The sequence below is a fragment of the Ammospiza caudacuta genome, chromosome 16, assembly GCF_027887145.1.
Source record: "Ammospiza caudacuta isolate bAmmCau1 chromosome 16, bAmmCau1.pri, whole genome shotgun sequence".
Taxonomy (NCBI): Eukaryota; Metazoa; Chordata; class Aves; order Passeriformes; family Passerellidae; genus Ammospiza; species Ammospiza caudacuta.
In genome coordinates this window covers 6,964,310-6,988,031 of record NC_080608.1, presented here as the reverse complement: position 1 = coordinate 6,988,031, position 23,722 = coordinate 6,964,310, and the positions used below count along the sequence as shown (strand labels likewise).

At 36.8% G+C, this 23,722-nt stretch overlaps 1 long non-coding RNA gene across 1 annotated transcript in view; it reads right to left on the bottom strand.

The window, feature by feature from the left end:
- LOC131564565 (uncharacterized) overlaps positions 1-23,722 on the bottom strand; it is a 72,407-nt gene that overhangs the window by 10,517 nt on the left and 38,168 nt on the right. The window contains exon 3 of the long non-coding RNA XR_009275397.1: positions 890-928. This is a non-coding gene — a long non-coding RNA (uncharacterized LOC131564565). The remainder of the gene's footprint in view (positions 1-889; positions 929-23,722) is intronic.

Below are 23,722 nucleotides of genomic sequence, written 5' to 3'. Positions count from 1 at the left end.
TGCCCAGAAACCAAGCTGTAGAGACATGTTCATGTATACATATCAGAGAAAACATTATGCTAATTTATACATTATACATACTAACTCTCCCAGTTGCATTCCAGAGAACAAACTCACTCCTGATGCACCAGGCTTGCTGAGATGTTTTCAAGTTCATTACATATCAAATAAATACTACTGCTCTGGGATGTGTCTTAGGGTGTTCAGAGTGGCATTGGAAGTTGTTATCAAGTATACTCTGGTGGCACAATTATTTACTTGTTATTTACATGGCAGGAGGATGTAATAACCTAGCTGAGACAAGACACTGTTGTCCCAGGGATTATACCAAAATGGGACACCTTTGAAGCATTTATAAATCTTTATGCATTTATAACTTTTACAAACCCATATTGTAAATAAAGAGCTGGTATTCAGGGAGATCACACGACTCAACAATAGTTCTCATATTTTTTATGTCAGCCAACCCCAAAAAACCGTATTTTGCTAAGCAAGTATGGAGTTATTCTAGCCTCCTTTAGCATAAAAAAAATGCTAAATACACACACTAAAAAGGGGAGAATAATCAAGGAGTCTTTAAAACCCACTCTACCTCATTTTCCCATAGTTACATAAATCTATAACATGGTTGGACTGGCCTAGTAAGAATCTGTCAGTTTCAAAGACACAGCTGTTACAACAACCATTGGAGATCCAAATATTTCGACCTCCTGCCACCTGTGCTCCCAAACCCCTTAAGTATAAAAGCACATAGAAAAAGAAAAAAATAAAATCATTAGGCAAGTGAATAATGTCAGAAAAGGAACAAGAAATCTCTGTTAACAGCAGAAATTTTAGTGGATAGCATTGTTTCATACAGAACAAAAAGAGTTTGGATTATCTGCCTTACCACCAAATCTGGGTTCTGTAGGACCATGGTAGAGATGAGCTGAAAAAAGGATGGGAAGACAATAAGCAAGGGCTTTTCCAGGTTTGCTGAAGAGTTTATCATGCTTCAGACAAAAGGCAAGACAATGTGAAAAAAAGAATTTTTAGGAGAATTTGGTAGTTAAGGAGAGAAACTGAGGCTTGGATATGACACAGAGGCTGAAGTCAAGATGACCTGCTCTATCCAGGCTGCAGCTGAGAACTGAATTAGGCAAGCAAGCCAAAGAATTTGGACATTAATGGACTAAAGTAGGAGCCCAGAACAACAAGCTAAGAAGGCAAATTAGAGGCAAAATGATCTACAGAAAATAATTTCAAAGGCCAAAATAATGAAGGTTGCAGTTCTCTGAACTTTTAATAGAGTACCTTTGGGATCAAGGCTTCATCCACAAGCATGAAGGACCACATTTAATGTAGACATAGAAGAAAGGTAATATTATTTGGAAATTATTAGCTACAAGATGAGGTCTTCATGAAAAATAAAGTCTGTTCATGGGCTTCTGCAATTGAGGGACTGAAACCTGTTCTTTTAAACTAAGGGAGCATCCAGGGCAGAACCCAGTAGTAAGAGTGAACAAAAAAAAAAAAAAAATACAAAGAATCCATCTAAAGGCAACCTAATTACAGCCCAGGGGACAAAATAACATTTTAAAAAGCAAGTGTTGTCTTTCAAACAAAATTTCAGTCACTTGGCTGAGAATTTAATTAAATCTTATGAAAAGTTTCACAGATAAATCGGTTTATTATACCCATGAGAGATCTATTGTTCCATTTATAAAAATTAAGAGCCAGTGCACTTTCCCCTCCTTATTTTCAGGATTCTGTAGATGAAAAGATTTAGACTTCCTACTCACACATTACTGTGGGGCTTTTTCTTAAAGACAAGATTTACAATGAAAAACATAGCTATTCAATATGTAAAAGAAAGCTCATGACCTTTAAAAGATCTTGAATAACAGACATGAACTAAAAGCTTGCTTACAAGTCAGCAAGCACATTTGAATAATTCATTCCAGAACGTCAATTTACTTCACAAAAATATATTAGAAAGGTTGTCTTTCCTGTGGGAAAAATACCCAGATCACAGGATGTTAGACTGGATAGGACACTCTCATTTGGATTCACAGAAAATTCATATTGATTATCAAAATGAGAAAAGGAAAAACAAGAAATAAGGAAATATTAATGTCGCTTTAATTCAGCCCGTATGAAAACCATTAGAAATATTGATCTTTCCACCAGAAACATGTTTTTTAATATTGGTATACTGACACCTGTATCTGATGAAATTTAATCTGCCGTCACTCTCTTCAGAATTTTCAAGTACATGCTATTAGCCTAACTATATATTCAGTTATATTGCCATGAGTAGCCTCATCCTAATTTACTCATAGATAAAGAAGGAACAAAACCCAAATCCCCACAAAAACATCACCAACCTTCCCCAAAAAGGCTCCAAAACAAGACTTTTCATTTCATTCCCACAGTGAGACACAAGCACAGAGAGACACCCACACAGATAATATATTTACAAGATGTCTATAAAAATAGCAAATCAGGCTATGAATGCTTGAAAGTCAGACAGACCTGCTAGAGAGGATTTAGCATAGCTGGATACTTTGCTGTAATAAAAAAAAAAAAACCTCCATGTTCATTTACCATGCTTTTACTGAGATTAAAAAAAAAGTCTCCATGTTGGTATTGACAAAACAAGGCATATTCATCAACTCTCGGAATTAATTTCAATGCTTCCCCTTAGGACTAGAAGGGAAACACTAGACAGTCTTAGCACTTTTACAATCTCACAAACCTATTCCGATTTCAAAAGCTTTTCTGCTTCTCATTCTTGTTCTCCTGCCATCACAACTCCTTAATCTGCTACCACAGTGAGATGTCTTATACAAGAGAGCACTTTCCTTGTGCTCTTTCTAGCTCCTTTGCCCTCAGTTACATTCACCTGAATTTGATGGCTTCCTGCTGATTTAGCAGTGCTGCATCTTTCTGGCACAAATGCTTCTGTCCCAAAAATCACCACCCCACAGTTTCACCTAAAATGGTGATTCCATTTCAACCTTGAAAAATTATTGCAATTTGAAAACTATTACTTTATAATAAAGTTAATTGACTTGATATCAGGAAACAAAGAAGTGGTAAGACAGACCAACTGCTAACTTCAAGCTCACCTTCATTTCACTTGCTTTCAGGAGAGCTGATGTCAGCTCATGTTAATGCCCATCCCTCTATGCTGAACTTTCAGAGTGCCCAGACTGGCACAATCTGCAGACCCTGACAACTTCCAGGTGTGGCATAACTCACCCAAACCACACCCTCCCCATGTAGGAGCTGTCCTGCTGCCCTCAAACACCTGAGGATACTGCCTACAGCTGCTGAAGATGGAGTGTTTCTGGAAAAGCCAAGACAATGGCCATGCCAAAACACATGTCATTAATTCTTTCAAACCTCAGGTAACTCTGGCCAATCTACCCTGGATGGCCCTTGGGAGATTCTCAGCATCAAAGAATCACAGGTAGAGACAACACAGGCATGACAGAAGTTAGTTCACTATATGTTATGTTTGAATGAAGATAAAACATTTGTTCTTCAACTCAAATATTTGGCATAGAGAAGAAATAAGTGTAAAAAATAAAAACACTCCACAAAATTAAACTGCAGCAAAACCCACTTCAGAAACAGTCTTGTAGTTATAAAAATATTTTTCCCCATTTATTTCTACAGATTGTTTTGCAAATATACCACAGTAAAAAGAAAAAAAAACAACCAAAATTTATGAAAACAAACTATAAATAATTTTAAGCAAATCTCTAATTTTGATTTGTTAAAATAATTTGTTTACTTCTAAATTTACAGTAGAAACATCCAAAATCAGGCTTTGTTACAAAGGGGAAGGAGAGCCAGTGAATGTGACTTTGTTCTGCTCCCCTCCAGGTCTACAGAGCATTTGCACAGACAGATCCAAAACAACTCATGGGTGGTGACCTGGAAAGAATGTCACATGGGAAATACATTAGCTCAAGCTACAGATCCATCTGAAATCTGTTAAATAGAAAGCAAAATTATGCTAAAAATATCACCTTGCAAACTCTTAGTATACTTGAAAACATTTGTTTCAAACTCCTCTGCATGATCTGCCATAACTGATGAGAACTTCCTATATTTGAAGAGTCATCTCATTCTAGTACATTTGTCTGTGCTTTAATAAAATACCATTTTGAGGCACTGAAAACCTTTTCTGTCCTTTGGAGCACTCACTTTCAAGAAAAGGTAGGGCAGTTCCTCCTTCCAGCTGTTGTCAACCTCATACCCAGCACTTGCGTGCAAAGAAACAAATCTGAGTGCCAAGTACATCTGAAGGTAGGACTGGACAGAACCCGAAAAACAGAGATTTTTTTTTTACCAAAACCACGGCTTCCTTCCAAAACAATATAAAGAGCCTTCTTACCTGCCTATGAAGGAATTGAGTATGCTACAGCCTGTGCAAGCTGGCAGGTCCCACTCACTGCCTGGGTTATTACTTGAATGCTATTGGCACCTCCTCCCTTATCTCTTCTGATCCTAAACCAGTGCACTAACACATGTGCTGAGCAGCATGAGACGGGACAATGTGGAAAAGGTAATATGGTTTGAAAGGATAAGCATCAATGATAAACAGGAAAATTCGTTACCTGTTCAGTGTTATTATTTTGTAATACTTAACCATAAAGTGATGTTTCTACATGTAATTTTTAAGAACCATGAGCTTTTTTTGCTCTCTCTACATCACTTCTGATTGTTTCTTTTAGCATTGGTATGAGCATTTTGGACCAAATATTGACCAAGTGTAAATGATACATCTCTTCCATAACTGCATAACTTAGAGCTATTGAGAAGTGAACAAAACCACAGGATGCCTGTCTGGTAAAGCAGTGAAGTGGCTGGCTCTGATAAAAATCCCTGAAATTTTAAAATAATCTGATCCACTTTTCTTTTTATCCTCAGTTGGCAATTTGGTCCTTTACAGGGAATTTAAGATAAAACAGGTAATTTAAGAATAAAATCCATCCCAAATCTGAAATAAGATTTGCTATGGTAATATTTCCTAAGGGATAAGCTGAATACAATCTCATTGCATGAACATGCATTTTAGTCTCTAGAGGATGTTTTTCCTACCTGTACAAAGGGGAAGAGACAATAATGCTGAGTTAATGCAGACACACGAGTTTTGATTACGTAAACAGACTGAAGTCCACATCCCATGTACATCTGAGATAATTGTAAAAATTCTTCAGGGGATTTTGCCAAATAAATGCAAAGCACCCTGTTATTGCTCCTTCTACCTTCCCTCCCACTCTCCTGACATCCAGGCACAGAAGAAATGGGATCTCAGTGTTCTTGAATACGTGTGTGGTGGAAAGGAAAAGCACAAGGGGAGAAAATGCTCCTTTTCCAAGATGCCCTCATTTTACTCTGTCATCCAAAAAAAAGCCCCATAGAACTAAGCAGGATTTGGGAGGAAGTCTTAAAAAAAAAATCTCTAAATTAACTTTGCAATAAACTTTTCTAGGTAAAGAAAGAGATAAGTATTGGCAGCTTATTTTCTGTTCTCTATTTGTCTTTCTAAACATCTTAGAAAAATTCAGACCATAGTAATTTAGTAAATAATGTTGGTAAACTAAAAACATCACGACCATTCCTGTAAGAAGTATTACCAGAAACCTACATCATTCTGATTACTAATACAATTAAATAATTTTATCCTATCTGAATCATTTATCATAGTTCCAATAAATGGATTGACATTCTGATGTTGCCTAGAAAATGCATTCAATGAATGTTTTGAAACAGAAAAGGAAAGCACTGCTTTCTCACGTTTAGTAATAAAAATCTTACTAAGTTGAAAAGATCTGTTGAATTCATAGGTAGCAGGCAAAAAAATTATTCAGAATCCTAAAGTCATTCATGCCACAGTAGAGCACAATGCACTTTATTCTAAACAACATCAGTTTCTGAAGATGTTCTGCAATTACTTCAAGCTATGAGGAACATGCTTTTCAAAGAGTTAAAATACAAAAGGAGTACTGAAGAAAAAAATTAAAATAATTACATAGGAAATGAAAGTGGAAAGAAAGCAGTCAAAAGAACTATATCCCTGAAAATATGGTAAAATAACAGAAACCATAAATTAAAAACTCATTAGATACATTTTAAGAATTAACATTCTCAAAGTTTGCACTTTTCCACTAATTTGGAATACATTAATATTTAAAAACTAGAACCATTGGAGAGTTATGTCACAACTACCAATAAATACATCCCCACCTAAAAGTGAAGTTACCATCTGTAATTAATTCTGTAGATCTGCATTTTTACTTTGTTTCTTCCCGTTCAGCCCAAGACACCAGTTTTCTTTTAAAAGCTTTCTTAGCAGAAGTTTTTTTTCTAAATTTAAATCTCATGCCACCTGTCCTTAGTATATTTAGACAATCAAAACCTAAGGAGAGAAGTCAGATCACAAAAAAGGTAACTTGGCAAGTTACCATTTAGTCATCTATGGGAACTTCGGAATTCATATCTTCACTTTTTTTCCAGGTCTTATACAGAGAAAAAGCTGAAATTTCGTTGGTATATGCTGTAAAACTCAGGGGAAATGGACTTTAACTGACATGGGACAGAGCTGCTTCCTGTGTCCAAGCCCGTAAGGAGCCTTCAGTCCCAAACACCAACCTCGTAAGGTGGAGGAACCAAAGGGACCAAAGAAATCCCTGCTGGGATCTCCCACACAAGCCCACAACTGCAGACCAATGTTGTAACCTGTGTTAGCAAAACCAACCCCCAAAACTGCAGAACCACCTCTTGGGTGTGACTTGTCACATTTTGTCAGGGATTTTGCTGACTCCACCCAAGTTCACAGAGATGTATAGGTGGCAAGTGAGATCCACAGATCAGCATAAAAAAGATAAATGTTGAAGACAGGTACAAGATTCTTCACAAGTTAACAAACATTTTTTCCTCAGGTTGTTGGACAGGTGCATACAGAATTCTAAAAAGTCATCACTTCAGTGAAACATCATCTCTGTGTAACACTTTTTTATATAAAGTTAAATATTAAGGTGCATAAAGAGTCAATAACATTCATTACTTTGTATCTCCCTCATACCTTTAACATGTCTGCTCTACCACTAAACAGTTAAAGTACCAGCTGGGAATTACATCTTCACAGGTAATCTTCAGTTTAACCACACTAAATATTTTACAGTAAATATTGAAAACGAGCAAGTGAACCATTTCATGATATTCATAAACATTACCCAAATATTCTTTGTGAAATATCATTCTGCCTGGAGAGTTGGTGAAGCATTGCTTTGCATTTTCAATTTGTCTAGCAAACTGCACAAGCCCATTGAGGAGGAAAGCACTATGAAAGCCATCTCTAGACAGAAACACACCCCTTTGTCTTAAGGGGTTTTTGGTTTGGGTGGTTTTTGCAGGCTGGGGGAGGACTTATAAAAATATACTGCATTACTCCTATTTTGAATCTAAAATGTCCCTTTACCTCAAGTTAATAGAGCCTATAGCAGCCGATAGCCAAGATTCAGGCTCTTTCAGCTTATTTATTAACCTTATGAAATTAATCACTTTAGTCCCTTAGCAGCAGCAGGCAAATATGATCACATATGTCAGAACAGAACACTCATGGGCAGTGAAAATCCCAGGATTTAGTCTCTCTGTCCCCATACTGATTCCCTAATCATTGACTCATAATGTTACATAAAATTAAGATTTTCCAGTGTCAAGAAACCTGAATCCTCCTCCAGGTGATCACCCTTCAATTGTACCTCATATTAACTCATGCAGGCAATCTTGGAAGAAATTCCATTTGCTACCATAGAAACCAAGGATGTGGAGTCTACACCCATCCCTTGAGTTTAATCCATTTAAGACTGAAATACATATTTGGAGGCAATGAGGAACAGAAAATACATTTCTGAAAGTGGCCTTTGAAGAACAATAAAAGGAGGAAATGAATGTAAACCCACTGGTTTCTGCATTGTCTAGGACAAAATGACAAAGTCCCAGGGAGAGACTGCAGCAATCCTGGACACCTGCACAGAACTTTCCACCTAGAGTGCTCTATAATCTCCATGATCTGCAAGCAAAACCAGGATAAATTGCCTCACACTGCCAAGCAATTACTCCTACCAAGAACTTTGCTGATGATACTGCTATTGGGAGAAGTGGTAAATGCAAGGGCCATTTTTTCAAGCCTCTTCTCCATTCTTTCCATTTGATTTTCCATTTTTCCATTCTTTCAGTTGATTCTTTTCTTCCTTGACCTATTTTACAGACTCTGGAAAATGTGATAAAGCATCTAGAGACACAATTAGCCTGTCCTGTTAAAATTGTGAGTAAAGGACATGAGATAGCTCTCAAGGAGCCACTTAAGGTTTCTTAACCTGCAATTAAAAAACAACTTCCTAGTTGCACTAATTGGAAAAAAAATATTTCTTCCTTACCAAGCCATCACAAATTCATTTCTTTTGTTGGTGGAGAAATCTATGCTTAATTATTACCATAATTCTGAAAGATTGAATATGATATGAGGGATCACACAGCTGCCCAGTGTACAAAACTTAGTTTAAGATAAAACAAGGCATGTTTCACCTCAGGTGAAAAGGAACCTGATTTCCTTTTCGAGATGAACAGCATAAAAGATGACATAAACCCACAACAACTAAATGGGAACATCAAAATATATTGTCTTCATGTCAGACAACATAAGTAAAAAGTATTAGCTTCCAATAAGAGTGTTTTAAAATGTTGATATGCATTTCAAACTCTACTGAAGTTGCCCTTGAAATATCCACTGCTGTCTGTGCAACACCAAAAAGATGAATATTCATTTTTGCTGGTAGTGCAGAGTTAGCAATACACTGAAATATAAACACACCCCCAACACTGAAATTTGCTGAAAGTTTGTACTATGCAAATTTCATATTGCTAATAGATGCATTGTTTGGTACATTGAATTTCTCTGATATTTGTTCCTTCTTCAGCATCAGGTGGGTGTATGGAGACACTCTGAACACACTGCTAGTCTGACTTCCCACAGGGATTAGGCACGTGCACAACTGCATCTCTGAACTGGAGGCCTAAATTCACATTACAGCAAAGTTGAGTTCCACTGCAAAAGGCAACATTTTTGACACTATGACATCTAAATAGACAGAGAACTGCTATCCTTACAGAGAAAAGAAAAAAACAATATATAGGCAATGTGAATTCTAAACTGACACCCATACAAAGTTTATATCAAAAGATGTAAACTGAACTAGAATCCTTTGAGACCCAATCTATGCCTTAATCACAAATCTGTCCTTTCTGTGCCATAAAATGGAAAATCTCCCCACCTGCCTGTCAGCCAGTGACAGTATTATAAGAGGATTAAAGATGAAAGGTTTACAGAGTTTTTTAAACTGCAGATCTTAGAGATTCTTTGCTTTCTCTCTCATGAAGATTTTATATTTGTACTCACTTAGTATTTCAGTTTTCCTAATCTAAAATGAAAGTAATTGAAACTGAAATGTATGTTTTGCTCTTTATGCACTGAAAACACAGCAAAGCAAGCTGTCACTGAAAATACAACTGTGAACAACAACAAACTGCTCAGAGCAAAGAGAAGGTGAAAAGGATCCTTGCATAAGAAATAATTTAAAAGAGCAAAACCAGTACACAACCAAGCAAGCAAAGCAGCCTATTATGCAAAATAGAAATATTAATTAAAAACGTGAAAAAATCTCACTATCCCTCACAGCAGATTAGCAAATATTTTCTGCAAATGCTCCTGAATAAATCAGTTGTTTATAAGAAATTCTGAAGCCCTTGTAGTTTTCCCTGGGACTACTTGTAGAATAAAGAATGACACAGTGCAAGTCCTACAGTTATTCACAATTATGTCAACTGGGCAAGTTCATTTGCCTTTTTTTAAAGATACACAGAGAACTCTAACAAATTTTGCAGGAGGGGAAAGCGGGGTTCTATTGTGGATAAAAGCACATTAGAACTTTATTGTCTGAATGTGTAAATCTGGAGGGGAAGTATCTTAATGGCAATGTGATAAAGAAGCCTTGCACCCCAACTGATGCACCCACAAACTGTGAGCATCTCCCACATCTGAGACCCCAGCAGAGCTCTGTCACAGTGCATGGAAACCCAACCATCCCTGCTGGCAGCAGTACCAGCCCTGCTGACAGTGCAGTGCAGCTCTGCATCCTCGCCAGGTCAGAACTGAACCAGAGCAGTGTCTCACTACCCCTGGAAACACATCAGGTTATACCATATGTGCACCAGCCCAAATCCCTGACCTGTTTTCTACTCAAAATCACTTTGCAGCAGAACACTGGCACTTGTGTGCTGTGGCCACACAATAAAAAAGGTGAGCTTCGGCAATCCAACATTTTCTGTCTACAGTGAATTTAATTGATTGGTTCCAATCTGTGGGTCTTGTAGGTTGTATCTTCACTTCAAAACAAAATTCCAGGGGTGATGAGAGGTGGCAAGACTGATTTTTTTGATTCTACTGCATCCCATGACTATATTTACTTAATAAACCATAGCTGTGAATTGAGATTTCTTGGAACATGCCCTCGTGTTTCTTCCACAGGAATTTGGAAAACATGTTTGGTGTCCACCTGCTCAGGGTGACAAACTCCTGTAACCAGGACAAAACCTTGTAACCATCTCTATCTCAAATACCACTTCCTTTTTTAGGAACACAAAGGATCATTCTGAAAGCGACACTTCTAAAGACCCCCAGATCACACTAGTTTTGTTTTACATAATTCGCTCTTATTGCACTGCTGCAGCTCCCTGAAGCTTTGGCATCAGTTTCTAGGACTTCATTATCAATCCCCAAACTGCAATTCTTCCCTAATCCTCCTGCCCTTACAGTTGTTTGGAAATTTAAGAACAAAAGGTGTAAAGCTGTGGGGACTCTAAAAGTTGTGAAACAAAATATTCCTCATTTTTAACATGTAATTTGTAAAGAACAAGAACAACAAATAATCCCATTTTCTAAAAGAGGTAATATTTTCCAACTTTTGTAATGAAGTAATTTGTCCAAACTCCAAAAAAGAATTTTTTTCCTTATGATTCAGGCTGAAATTGTGCAACTTATATTGATAGCCAAATATAACATATAGATCAGTATTGGCTCTGCCTCTGAACTATTTAGACTAGGTTCTTTCATGCAATGTATAACTTCAGACTTCTAGTAAGTGTGACTATTAAACATTTTGTATATATATTTTGTCTGTTCTGAAGCACTACAACACTAATAAAAATCCGTAAATCTAAAAGTACATTTCCATTTTCCTCTGAAGAAAAATTTGTAATGTTTCATTTTAAAACTGTTGATGTTTTTAAAACTGTTGATGTTTTTCTATTTTCTCTTCATTTTTAGTTTCCTGAAGACAGAAAAATAGGACAATTTTTTTTCAAAAGAAACAGAAGGATCTCAAATTTATTCGTGAATTAATTTAGGAAAAGCATCTGATCTCATTTGTGGGCTTTCTGTAATCCATTCTGCTCCTAGAGTCTCTTGATTATTAATTAATTGGGAAAAAAATGGATGATCAGACTGATTTAGAGTGGAGAAGTTCAAGACATGGATCTACTGAGAATTCACAATTGATAGCTGGATAGCAGCAGCATTGACTTACACTAAAATCATAAGATTATTCAAGGATTACACTCATCAGTGGGGAAAAGTTTATCCTGGGAAAATGTGTTTTCTGGCTTCTCTGCAAATTGCTTGTTCCCACTGCAGAGACTTTTCAGGTGTCTATGAAACACCTGGTGGTCTGGGAATAGCCAGTTTGGTCTTCTGTGTCACATTATGAAATTAACATAAGAAAACAGTGTCATATTATGAAATTAAATACAATCGAATACAAACCTATTATTATTTTCTTCTCCATTTACAAGCCAAAAATTATATTTAAAAGAGTTTTAACCATGTACTTTCCTTGATTCATACTACAGAGAGTGGTTTTGCTGACAAAATGCCTTTGTAGTATTACCTCTGCCTGACCAAAGTTGCCTTGTGCAGTGGGAATGCTTCAAAAATCAAAGGCTATTTTTCACCGGAAAATTTAAAAAAAAAACAGGTCTAGCTGAATTGCAGAATCTGACTCTTGATTGTCTGAAGGATAATGCAGGGAGATACTTGGCAAGTGCTGCTGCAGGCAGCAGCATCATTGGAATCCACTGTGAGACTAAATCAGCACCATCATTAGAAAAGTAAGGACTCCAAAGCATACAATATCTAATTAACATTTCACTCCAAATGGCTGATCTTCCACACCAGGGTTCATGCAAGCTGCTCCTATAGAAATTGGCATTGCCACCATCTGCTCTGTGGATGAACAGGAAACTTTACAGTTCTCACCTTTGGGGAGCAAGGAGTTCAGACACTTGCAGAAAAGTGGTTTTCAGAAAGCTTTACTCTGGCTGCAATCCAGGGAAATGGCCCTTTGTAATTAACTGTGTATGAATCCATTAGAGAGGGACTGAAAATCAGCTCCTCTCTAATGTTCCAGGCTGTCAGTGACCTGGAAAAGGCAGGGGAGCATTGACAGCTCTGCGGGTCCTGCCTGGACCTCACACTGCAAAACAGACACAGCCAAAGAGATCAGTCACTGCAGGGCTCTTCAGAGGCAAAACTGAAATTCTTTTCACAACTAAAAGACCAACACAGCAATGTTAAAGCTACCAAATTTTGCCTTCAATTTTTTCATAGCTTCTGAGCACCACAGCTTCTACTGCCTTCAGATTTAAAATTCAGGTCATTAGAAGTGATCAAAACCAGTTTTGGGCCAAGTGCCCAGGACCAGTTAGGTATTAAATATTACTGAAGCAGGACAGAAGAGAGGGAACTGCTGGAGAAATTTTGACTAATAAGCACTGCCAATTAAACCCAAAAGATCTCTGGAAAGTTGCCTAAAATACTTTTAAAATGTAATGGATATGGCTGAAAAACAATTGTATTAAAAGAATAGGTTGCGATTTTGTGAAGAAGAAATAAGGATATGATATTAAAAGAGTTTTTAAATGTCAGAAGTTTGGGCTCAAATTGTATTCCCTAAACTAAGTACAATGCCCTTAAACATCACCACAAACAAACAAAACACTACACACTGCTGACAAATAGGGCTTGTAGATCTAAATGGAAGCTGAAAAAAATATACTGGACTAGCAAAGAGAATTTTCCTGTTTGCTTCTCCGCAGTCAGAACAACTGCAACAAACACAGCAAGTCAATTTTCTTACTTGTTTTTCAAATTCTCCAGAGCTAGCACAAACAAATGGAACAGATTTAAAACCAGGTCATGCAGAGTACACAATTTCAAAAGCTTGGCTTTGAGGAGGGAGGTGTCTTCAGATGTCTTCGTCATTGCACTGCTATAGTTGGAGTACTTGAAATTCAAACATTGCTTCTTATTTCTGCTTCCATAGACAAAAATACTTGACATTACTCCAAAATTACACTAAATTCAACTCAACCAAACATCTTTTTTTAGTGATTATTTTACTAGAGCTGCCGTGTCAAAAAGTAGTTTGCTGCACCAGAACTCTTCCTACTTGTTTCCTTGCTCACTTATATCTGCTCTGAATTTGTTTCCTAAGAAAACAAATAAGAAAAAAATATGCCACTCTTCCAAATCCAACCCTTCATCCTTTATTACTTTTCCTGACTCATGAAGAGATTTTATTCTCTTGAAGGTGACAAACAACACAACCCAATCTAATTCTCAAAAGGTATTTTTTAGAGAGAAATAAATGAAGTGGCAGCTGTGTAGGAGGAATGATTGACTGAAACCCCTCTAAGTGAAGCATTCAGTGAAGTGATACCAGAATTCTAGGAAGAGGTGCCCATTCTCAAACATTTTGTTCAACATTATTCTATGGCACAGTCCTAAGGGACTTTCATTCCCTTCTTTGTTTGCCAGGTTCTTGCTCCTCTGTGTGCCCAGACCTATTTTTCAAACCCCTTGTCAGAGATTTAGGTCCTTTGATGTGGCTGGCTTGTTTTCAGTCCAGACAACTCCTCAGAAAGGCATTTTCCCAAGCTGTTACACTTCATTACTGTAAGACAAAGCTCTGTGCCAGCTCTCACACGTCTCCCACCTCGAGCCAAGGTGACCGCAGCTGGTTCAGGGTATGGGCACACAGAGTCAGCTGCAGAGCAAATGTGCTTGCCCTGAATGCACCCACTGACAGCACACAGAGAAGTAAGAAAGCGTAAGCATCTTATTTCTCCATTTTCTCATAAATATCACTACCCATTTCATAGATAGAGTGTGTTGGGGAATGCTACTTGTCTCTTTTCAAACCATCTTCATACAATATAGAACCTGCTCAACGGCAGCATTTGATAACTTGGAACAAACTCATTTTCATAACCCTTTTTGCAAAGTTATAGCTTGATATTGATACTTCTACTGACAGGTACCAAGCCTCTGTTAAACTTCAATAGAAATATACTTCTGTTCACAAAGAGATAAGGCATTTCATTGTTTAGATTAAGCACAAAGCAAAGCTGAAAATGTTCCAGTGTCCTTCCTCTCATTCAGGTTGACCAAAACAAAGACAACAATGGATAAATCAACATTAGAGCGACAAAAAAATTGAAGTTAAGGAAGAAGGTATTCCTTTTTCTCCTGCCTCAAAGCAGGTTCAGACCTGCCTAGCTACATGTTCCGACAATTTTTTGAATCTAATTTTTCTGAAAGACTGGCAGTGATGTAGCATCTGCATCCATTGATGCAGAGCTGTTTTGAACTACACAGTCTGTTACTTTTTCCTCTGTTCATTCTCAGACTGCCTGTGGTTCCCTTTATCAATTGAAATGTTCAATCCTATCCCTTAGCAGAAAATTCTGAATCCATGAATATCATTTGGAGTTGTTATAACAAGTGTTTCATGTTCAAAATATGTATGAGGTGTTAATAAACTAAGTAATGCAATGTAATTTTTTTTAAATTTCTGATTAGGTGATTCATATAAATAACCAATACTGCTTCAAGTGAGAGCATTCTCTTTGTTGCAAATTACATTTCAATTGCAAATGTATTTCTGTGGACTTTTGGCTTAGCCCTTTAATCTAACAAGAACACACTAAGTTTCTTACCTTGAATACTAGAAAAAAGTTAACAGAAAACAAAGAGAAACAGGATGTAATAATTTAAAAGATGAGAAAATATTTCTGGGTTTATTTCTCTTTCAAGGTAACTTTTCAGTTGTTCTTATTCAAGAATACAAAATGGTTGAAATCCAACAGTTTGTTGCTTAATATTTATTTAGCTTACTGAAAGGTCTAGGGTGACTTACTCAGTTCTTCCTTCCCACCCATGCTCTGCTGCCTTCAACTTATTGAAAAACAGCAAAGTTTTGCAGTCGTTCTTCATGTCCAAATTTTGCACTACAATGGAGGTTTCTAGTCTGGGTATTTGAAGAATCTGAGGAAATTACTTCATGAGGGCCTAGATGAATTTTTTTTTTCTATTAAACAATGTAATGAAATGAAATGAAACAAAATTAGGCATTTATAACATACAACACTGTCACTGGAACAAACCCAAGTAGAAAGAAAAGGGAAAAATCCATTAAAATACAGAAGCTTCCTAGAAAGTTGCTACCTTTTCTGCTAGTGCAACTATTCCAGTTAAGCGCATAGTTTAATTTTTTCCTAATTGAGATAATAACAGCAGCATAATCCCTAATTCCAGATGGAGTTGCATTATTCTAACATGCAATATGATTTATTCCCCTTCTTCCTGTTATTCATAGCTGCTGGATTTTGTGCTTTTACTGTAGTGAAAAAGCTTCTCACCAAAACAATTGACTTATGTGTGTTTTCTTGCCTATGGATGCCCAGATCTGATTTCTAACTTAGCTTGCAGAAGCAGCATGGTGTTATTCCTACATAATAACATTTCTTATTTCCTTTATCCATATATGTCAGTAAGAGATTGCAATCCCTCTCAGAACCCTCTTTAGGATGCAGTTTGGGGTTTTGGTTTTCTGGTTATTTTCTCAGAAACCTATTTCCACTTGAGCTCCAGGGTACAGCTGCCCCACAGACTCTTAGTGCACATCATTGTGTCCTACTTACTCTCTTGCCTTGACTGGTTTCCTTATGCTCTATAGCTTATAACTCAGCTCAAGTTTTGAAAACGAGGAAGAAATGAGTCTCTGTGTATGCTTGGGAATAATCTCCAGTGCTGTGATATGAAAATTCTGGACTTTGCCGCTGTTCCTGATACCCATTATGAAAATAAAGCAAGAAACTTCTTCAGTCACCAAATATTTACTCTGATGTCAAGTTGCTAAGTTTCTAATTCCTTTTGTACACAGGAGGGTCCTGGTAGACCAGCATTAGCATAAACCTCTAAAGATCATAAAATTATCAAATAATATTTTATAACAACAATAAAGTATCTGGCATGCCTAGATATTATCTTCATAAAAATGCGTGTTCTCTGGATCTGTTTTACAGTTAAATAGATTCGTGCTGGTATTAAGGACTTACAGGAAAAACTGCCCTAAATAATGTCTGCAGTATCCAAAACACAATCAACTTTAGCTACAAGATATGGAATGCAAAAATTAAGACACAAAAATATCTTTCTATAATTTTTTCTGACATTTTGATCAGATCACACCATAATATTCTGGTGTTTTCATGTACTGTCTCCTATTTAACAAAAATTAGGATAGAAACCTTATAATGGATTGGTGCTTCTTATATATAAGTAGATTTTGTCCAAATCTACTTAATATTATGCATTCATTTCACATGAAGACTCCTGGGATATTCTTTGTATGTGTGTTTACTTCTGAGCTGCCTAGCAATGATCTAGCCCATGTAACTTGAGCTCCATTACTCAAAATCTGTGTCATTTGGGAATATTAGGAAAGTATTTATTTAATTTTATTTTTATTATTGTAGTCTATGAAACTTTATCCTTCCTAAGTACCATCACTTCTAGTTCCCTATTTCTACCTGCATTTCATCTTCTCTGCTTTCCTGAAGGGTGGAAAAAGTTTTTGCTGAATACTGGGAAAAAGCACAGTCCTTTCAAAAATAGAAATGTATAATTATTCCTGTTATAACAGCTAGTAGAGATGGAACTCTAGTTATTCAAACATTTGTCTGCTTTTTTCCTTTTTTTTCCTCAACTTCAATTCTGAGCTGCAGCTTTTATCACATGACAAATCAAGGTTCCTGATCTATAATCAGAACAGCAACACAGACTGTAATTGTGAATAGAAGCAGATTTTTCATATTGCTAACTAGGAACAGACAAACAAATGTTCTGTCACACAAAGAAATATTGTGCTTGGAATACAGATCAGTAAAATTCAAATTACAATTGCCGTGCAGTTTATGGATCACAAGCCTTAAATATTGCATTTTGTTGAACCTATGTGGTACCAATCTTCCATAAAATAAGAAAATAAGCAAGAAAAAGTCATGTGAGTTAAGAGATATTGACCCTATATTGGGTAGGATCCAATATTCATTTTTTTTGAAAACACTGTTAAAACATTAATATTGTTTAAACTGGTATGTAACTCCAACTATTCCAATTTTCATTATTCTCTGTAAATTTCCACACAGCCAGATAAAGAAATGTGTTTTCTTGTGAACAAAAACATAAGACTAAACAGCAAAATCCCCTCAATCTTTGAGATAACAGACAACCTCCCTCTGAAAGACATTTTACAAACAAGTATTGTTCTACTGCTTAGTCCTTGAAGCTGTCTTTGGCCATTTTAAGAGTTCAGTCAGAAATGATCCAGACATGAGCTAAGTCTCAGGAGGCACCAGCACCCTGCAGGTTCCAGGTGATGATTTGGTTCTTACTTTGCACTAGCAGTGTAAGGGTGTTTCTGAACTGCTGTGCAACAGCATCCTTTGTGAAGATATGTGATCTTTTTAGATTTATGCTGCTTATTCAATGTGATTTATTAACAAAATATTGATCTGTATAACTAGCTAAATATCCAGAGTCTTTTTCTAAATGAAAGTAATCTGTTTCCATCGTTTATAAAAACAGTATCAAGTTCAAGTACAGAAGTCCTTGCTTGTTTTTCTTAAGATGACGCATAATAGGAAACAGTTCTGTTGCCATTCCAGCACCATAACTGAGGCACAATTAGACACTGAGAAATTACTAGATCTAGCAGAATAACACATGATGTGGTATTTTAATATATCCCTTCCTTGTCCTGTTTGTAAAAAATATTGGAGAAATTAGAGGAGGACCATAACTTTTTCTGTATGACCTCTATTAATCATCATTATCTTTCAATCATAAAAAAATTCTGTCTAAATTCATCCTCTTCTATGTTCCAAATAGGAAAAGAAGGTCACGCTGTTCCATGCTTGCCAGACTTCTAGGTGACACCTGAGAAGTTTGGATTCTTTTTTCAGGTGTCTAATTTAAATACAGTGGGACTCCCTGGAAGTCCAAGCAGATTTGGCTGCCAAAAGCTGCAGCATGACATGCCTGTTGCCAGGCTGAATGTCATCATAGCTCCTCTGGTCACTGCCAGCAGAAGGACACAGAAAAGCTCTCAGAATTCCAAGGAAAACCTGCACAGTGCAGCTCCCTGCACTGTTCCAGCTTAACCGCAGCCAGCAGCCAGGGATCACACAGCCACTCCTTCACCCTCTCCCAGAAGAGGGGGGACAACTGGGAGATTAAAAATGAAAAAACTCAGTGGGTGAAGAGGAGAAAAAGCCCTGATGCTGTGCAAGAACTGCTCAGCAGGACCTAAACATCCCTGTGCTAGCAACACTGTTTTCAGCACAAATCCAAAACACAGTTAAAATTGACTCCATCCCAGCCAACGCCAGTACAACAATCCACGCTTTTTCTGCTCCATAAGGGGCAGTGGTGCCAGAAAAACAGTTTCAGCAGACAAAGTAATTTGCCAAAAGAAGCAAAGCAGAGTATCCTACACTTCCTTAGCTGCTTTCTGAGGGTGCATAACAAAGCCACTGTGAAAATAAGTAGATAATATCTGGACATGCCAGATTAAATTTATGGGGTGGGAAAATATCTCATGATTTAACAATATGCAAATTAGTTGCCATTGTCAGATCCCAGTGATGCCCTGAGTTAGAATATCTGGGTGCTTCTTGCTTACAGGAACAGCCTCTTGCAGGTTCTTTTAGAAGCATATGCAAATTAATATCTTGATCAATCAGTCAGATAAGTCATTTGATGTTGGTTTTCTTCAACTGAACTGCTTAGGGCGGCTGAACTAGAGGCTGTGGCTGCCTGGGAGGAACCTGGCTGCCAACAAGGCCATCAATTGCAAACACATTATAAAACTCTCAAACAAATCAATGCATGTTTTGCCCTCCTGGTCTTCCTGCTGTCTGTAAAAAGAATAACAACTTAATCTGTACCAGACTGATGAGGAAGGAAATTCTAGAATCTTCAATACTGATCTTGTAATAGCTTTACACCTCTATTAACAACACTAAAATAACCTAAGAGGTAATGTGCACTAACACTTGTGAGAACATCTGTATACTACCATTTATAATCCATGTGGAAGGCAAAGGAATCTAGATAAGCACAATAAACTTCAAATGAGAAAGAAACTCTTACAACATTTGTTGACCTTCACAGCCATAAATCCTGCTTGATCAGGACCATGCCTATTTTGCAATATATCTGTCATATGAAAACTCTACTGTGCAGTTAGCAGCCATTTATGTTCCAGATCATTACTTCTGTAAAGAATATTTAGAATTTTCTTCTATAAAAATATACAATAGTAATATTTTTAAGATAAAATACAGTTCCTCCTCTTTTTAAGGGTAAGGATTTGTCTATTCATGTACATAATCAGCTCTCTAACAGAACTGCTTTCACTGCCAGATCAAATCTACCTCTTCTTTCTCAGCTGCCTTATAGAGTGGTGAAGTTTATTTTTGGCATCACAAGATTTAAGCCTTTATTTTTCTTTGAATCTTTGAAGAAACAAAAGACTCACTCTCTTCTCTAGCATTTTACATGAACACAACTTAAAAGATTGTGGTTATGTAATTTCTCATTTAGCTTCTAGATCCATCATTCTTTATCCTGTGATGGTACAGATGGAAGGTTGTTGTTCTAAATCTGTGTCATATGCAGTGTCCATAGACATCACAAACTGGAAATTAACCTTACTATAAGTTTTACTTCTAAGACTCACCTCTGTTACAAGCAGGTTAAACTTGAACACTCCACCATCAAATTAAAATTAAAAGCAATTCATACCTGAGAAATAACATGAATCATCTATTTTGAATTGTGTAAATATTCCTAGGCATACCTTATACTACCACATAAGAAAACTACTTAAAAACTTATTTTAACTTACTTCTTTAAAAGCCTTTCACTAAATCTGGGGGCCAGTGCTACAGTCAGCACATTTGGATTTGATTGCAGGGCCAAGTTCTCATTTTCTCAGTAATGGAACTGAACTTTGTCACTATAAAAATCTCACTCTGGAGTCTGCAGTTTGTCTGCCTAATGGAATATTCCTTGTAGCATGTTTGTGTCCAAGATGATTATTAAGAGGAAATGTTTTATAAAAGTGTTGAAGGCTTCCTGCCCACTGTATTTCATCTTGAATTTAAAAAAACCCCATTTGTTTAAAACAGATAGATGCTTTAGAATATTTCATGATGTGCCTAGGAGAAAGCAGAGATGGGTCACTCACAGATTATGCTGTCCATACCAGGACAGTACAGTTACAGCTGCTACATTTTCTCATTAATACAAAGTTGACATTTCCAAAAGTACTATCAATGCTGCATCTCAACATTTGACTATTTAGATGAGTCAGTAGACATTGAAACTAGTGTTCCTCCTTATTTGCAAGCAGACTTCATCCTATTCTCTGTCAAGGACTTCCAGATTAAAAAACCCACAAAAACTGTCTGCCAAAGAATTACAGAAAGCATATAAATAAAAATACCGTCAGTCTCTTAATTGGGAATAGAATTTCACACAGATGTCATGTTGGCATCTGTATACTATTCATTAATTTATAAGGTCAAATTCGTCCTGTTTTGGGCTGCCCTTTATGTCAAATGTCTCACTTCACCCCATGTAAAAAGCAACCATGAAGGTTACAGACCGGGAAACAAAATTTGACAGGACATGGTGTAGTCTTTCTCAAGTCAAAAAACTATGAGTTTTTGGTAATACTGCAAATGTGAATTCCAAGTTAATCATACCACACAGTATTCTTTTTAAAACAGAAAAAAATAAAAGCATAAAACATTACAAAGAGAAAATTGCCAACTGTGGGCCTGGAGAGGCTTTCTAAAATACCTTTTACAGTGATGAAATTAAATATGCTGGTTCATCAGTTATGTTCTGCTATTCATCATCATCTAAGTATGATGTTAACATACTTCTGGGTTTGTATCACAAGATTGATTACTCAACCATTGCATCCAGTAATGCAATACCAGTTTGATCAGACTCCACACACAAATGGACACTTAGATCCCAACAGAAAATTTCTCCAACCTTTAAGAATTCACAGTGTGTTTTTCATGCCCACCTGAACTGTGGTTGTGTGGGGGTTTTTTATTAGTTAAGAACGGAAAAAAAAAAAAAAAAACAAAATGAAAAAGAAAAAAAACTCCACAGGCAAAAATTTTTAGCAATCAAGACAAGAATAAAAAGAAATTAAGGATAAATTGTACAAAAAGGTCATAAACACATGCCGGGAATTACCTGAAAGGAAAGCTAAATCTGTGGCTATACTGGAAGCCAAGAACAGCAGCCTATTGTCCTAATGTAAGAAGGAATTCTGGACACCTAATTTCTTTTCATTCAGATATTCAGTATTGGCAGGTATGAGTATGTGTGGTTCAGGTGCACCTCAAGCCATGCACATTGGGAGCCAGTGAATGCTCTTTCCTGAGTCACTGCATCATAAAACAGCTGAAATATTTGCAAATATCCCAGGCATTAAAAGCAAATAAAGATGGTAACTTGTGGACATCTTCTAAAGATAAAATCCAGTTAGTCTTCACAAATCAAATAATTTTAAAAATTCCCAATTCCTAAACATATTTTCCTGCATAAGCTAACAAAGTTTTCAATGTGTTATTGGCTCTTCAAAGAGTCTCCAGTGAAATAAACACACAACTGTACAGTTAAGCCACCAGTCCTCTGGCTGAAAATCTGAATTTCCTTGGGAGCAAGGACAGACAAAGGAGCCAAAAGGTCTTGTTGTGAATTTGTTCAGTAGAGGGGAATTGTCACAGAATATCAGAGTGTTTCCTTGCAAAACAAACTGTAGGCTCCTGCACAAAGGACTATGTATTCACAAAGCCTTAAGTCAATTTTCTCAAAGTTGTGTAACAAACTGTACAAAAAGGTCATAAATTGCGAACATAGTCAGATTATTAATATCCTGAATTAAACACTTAGTTGAAAAGGTCAAGGTTAGAGTGAAAGAAGAGGAACAAATATGTAATGAAGTTTTGCCTCACAGGAAAGAAATTATGGCTTAGAAGTAGGAGCTGTCCTTCCTCTCTTCATTCCTGGGATTCTTCAGAATTAACCAAGACATCAAAAGGACACATTTTTCAATGAGACACTGAGAAATTAAGTCAATACTGATTCAAGGCTGTTACAGTACATCTCAAGAGTACAAACTGAGCTGCCTGTGATTTAACTTTGCAATCCACCCTACAGTATTTCTAAAGTGAAAAATGTAGATCATGGATACTTGTTAAAAGAATATGTTGAAATGCTCTAGGAAGGAAAGAATTCTGGACAATTATTAAAGCCCTTTTTCGTGAGTTCAAACACAAGGATGTACCATGAACTACTTTGCAATATCTTATTGTACAATGCGCACTGAGTAATAGGTTAGAAGGTATTTAAATTTGCCTATTTAAAGGCATTTTCAAGGGACTAAATTTTTTTCTTTATGAAAGACTAAGACGTTTTCAAATATATATTGATTGAGATACTATTACTTAAGACAGTGAATCACAAAGTACAATGAATCTCGGACCAGCAGGTACTGGTGTGTGATCTCAGATTGCCACTTCAACACTCACTACTTTCAGGACCTGATGTTTTTTCAGTGAAAACCACCCGTCTACAGACACTGAGATATATTTGCCATTATAGAAGGCAGCAACCAGCCAGAGGTAAAAACAACAGCAGTAACAGCAGTGGAAACAAACACTGGAAGAAGTGCCAGTCATATTAGAGCAAAGTAAAGACAGTTACAGCCCTCCCAACCAGTGTTCAATGAAGTCCCTTCCCAAAGGCACAGCTATCCCAGCCTCAGTCAAACACTTTTCCTGACAATCATTCCACTGAGTCAAGAATCTGCCCTAATGTTTTTGAATTTGAGTAGTTTAATAAAACCACCAGGATCTGCACAGTCATTACTCTATGCATAATCCTACTTTTGTGTGCAATGCTTTCGTTCCTCTCTCTGAGGCATTGCAAACATGTCGTCTTTCCTTCAGCATGCAAAAATGTTTCTACCTATATTTGAGTCTACAAAGCAGTGCTCCAGTGTTCCCTCTGACCCTCTCCTCATTTCTATTCTGCAGCTCTTTTCCTCAGCACTTGCTACAAACTTAGGACATACTCAGCATATCAATTGCTGGGCTCAAAACCTAGGGAAGAGCACACCAATACAGGTTGCATTAGAGGTTTCTTTGACTGTCAGGATAAAAAAAAAAAACAAAC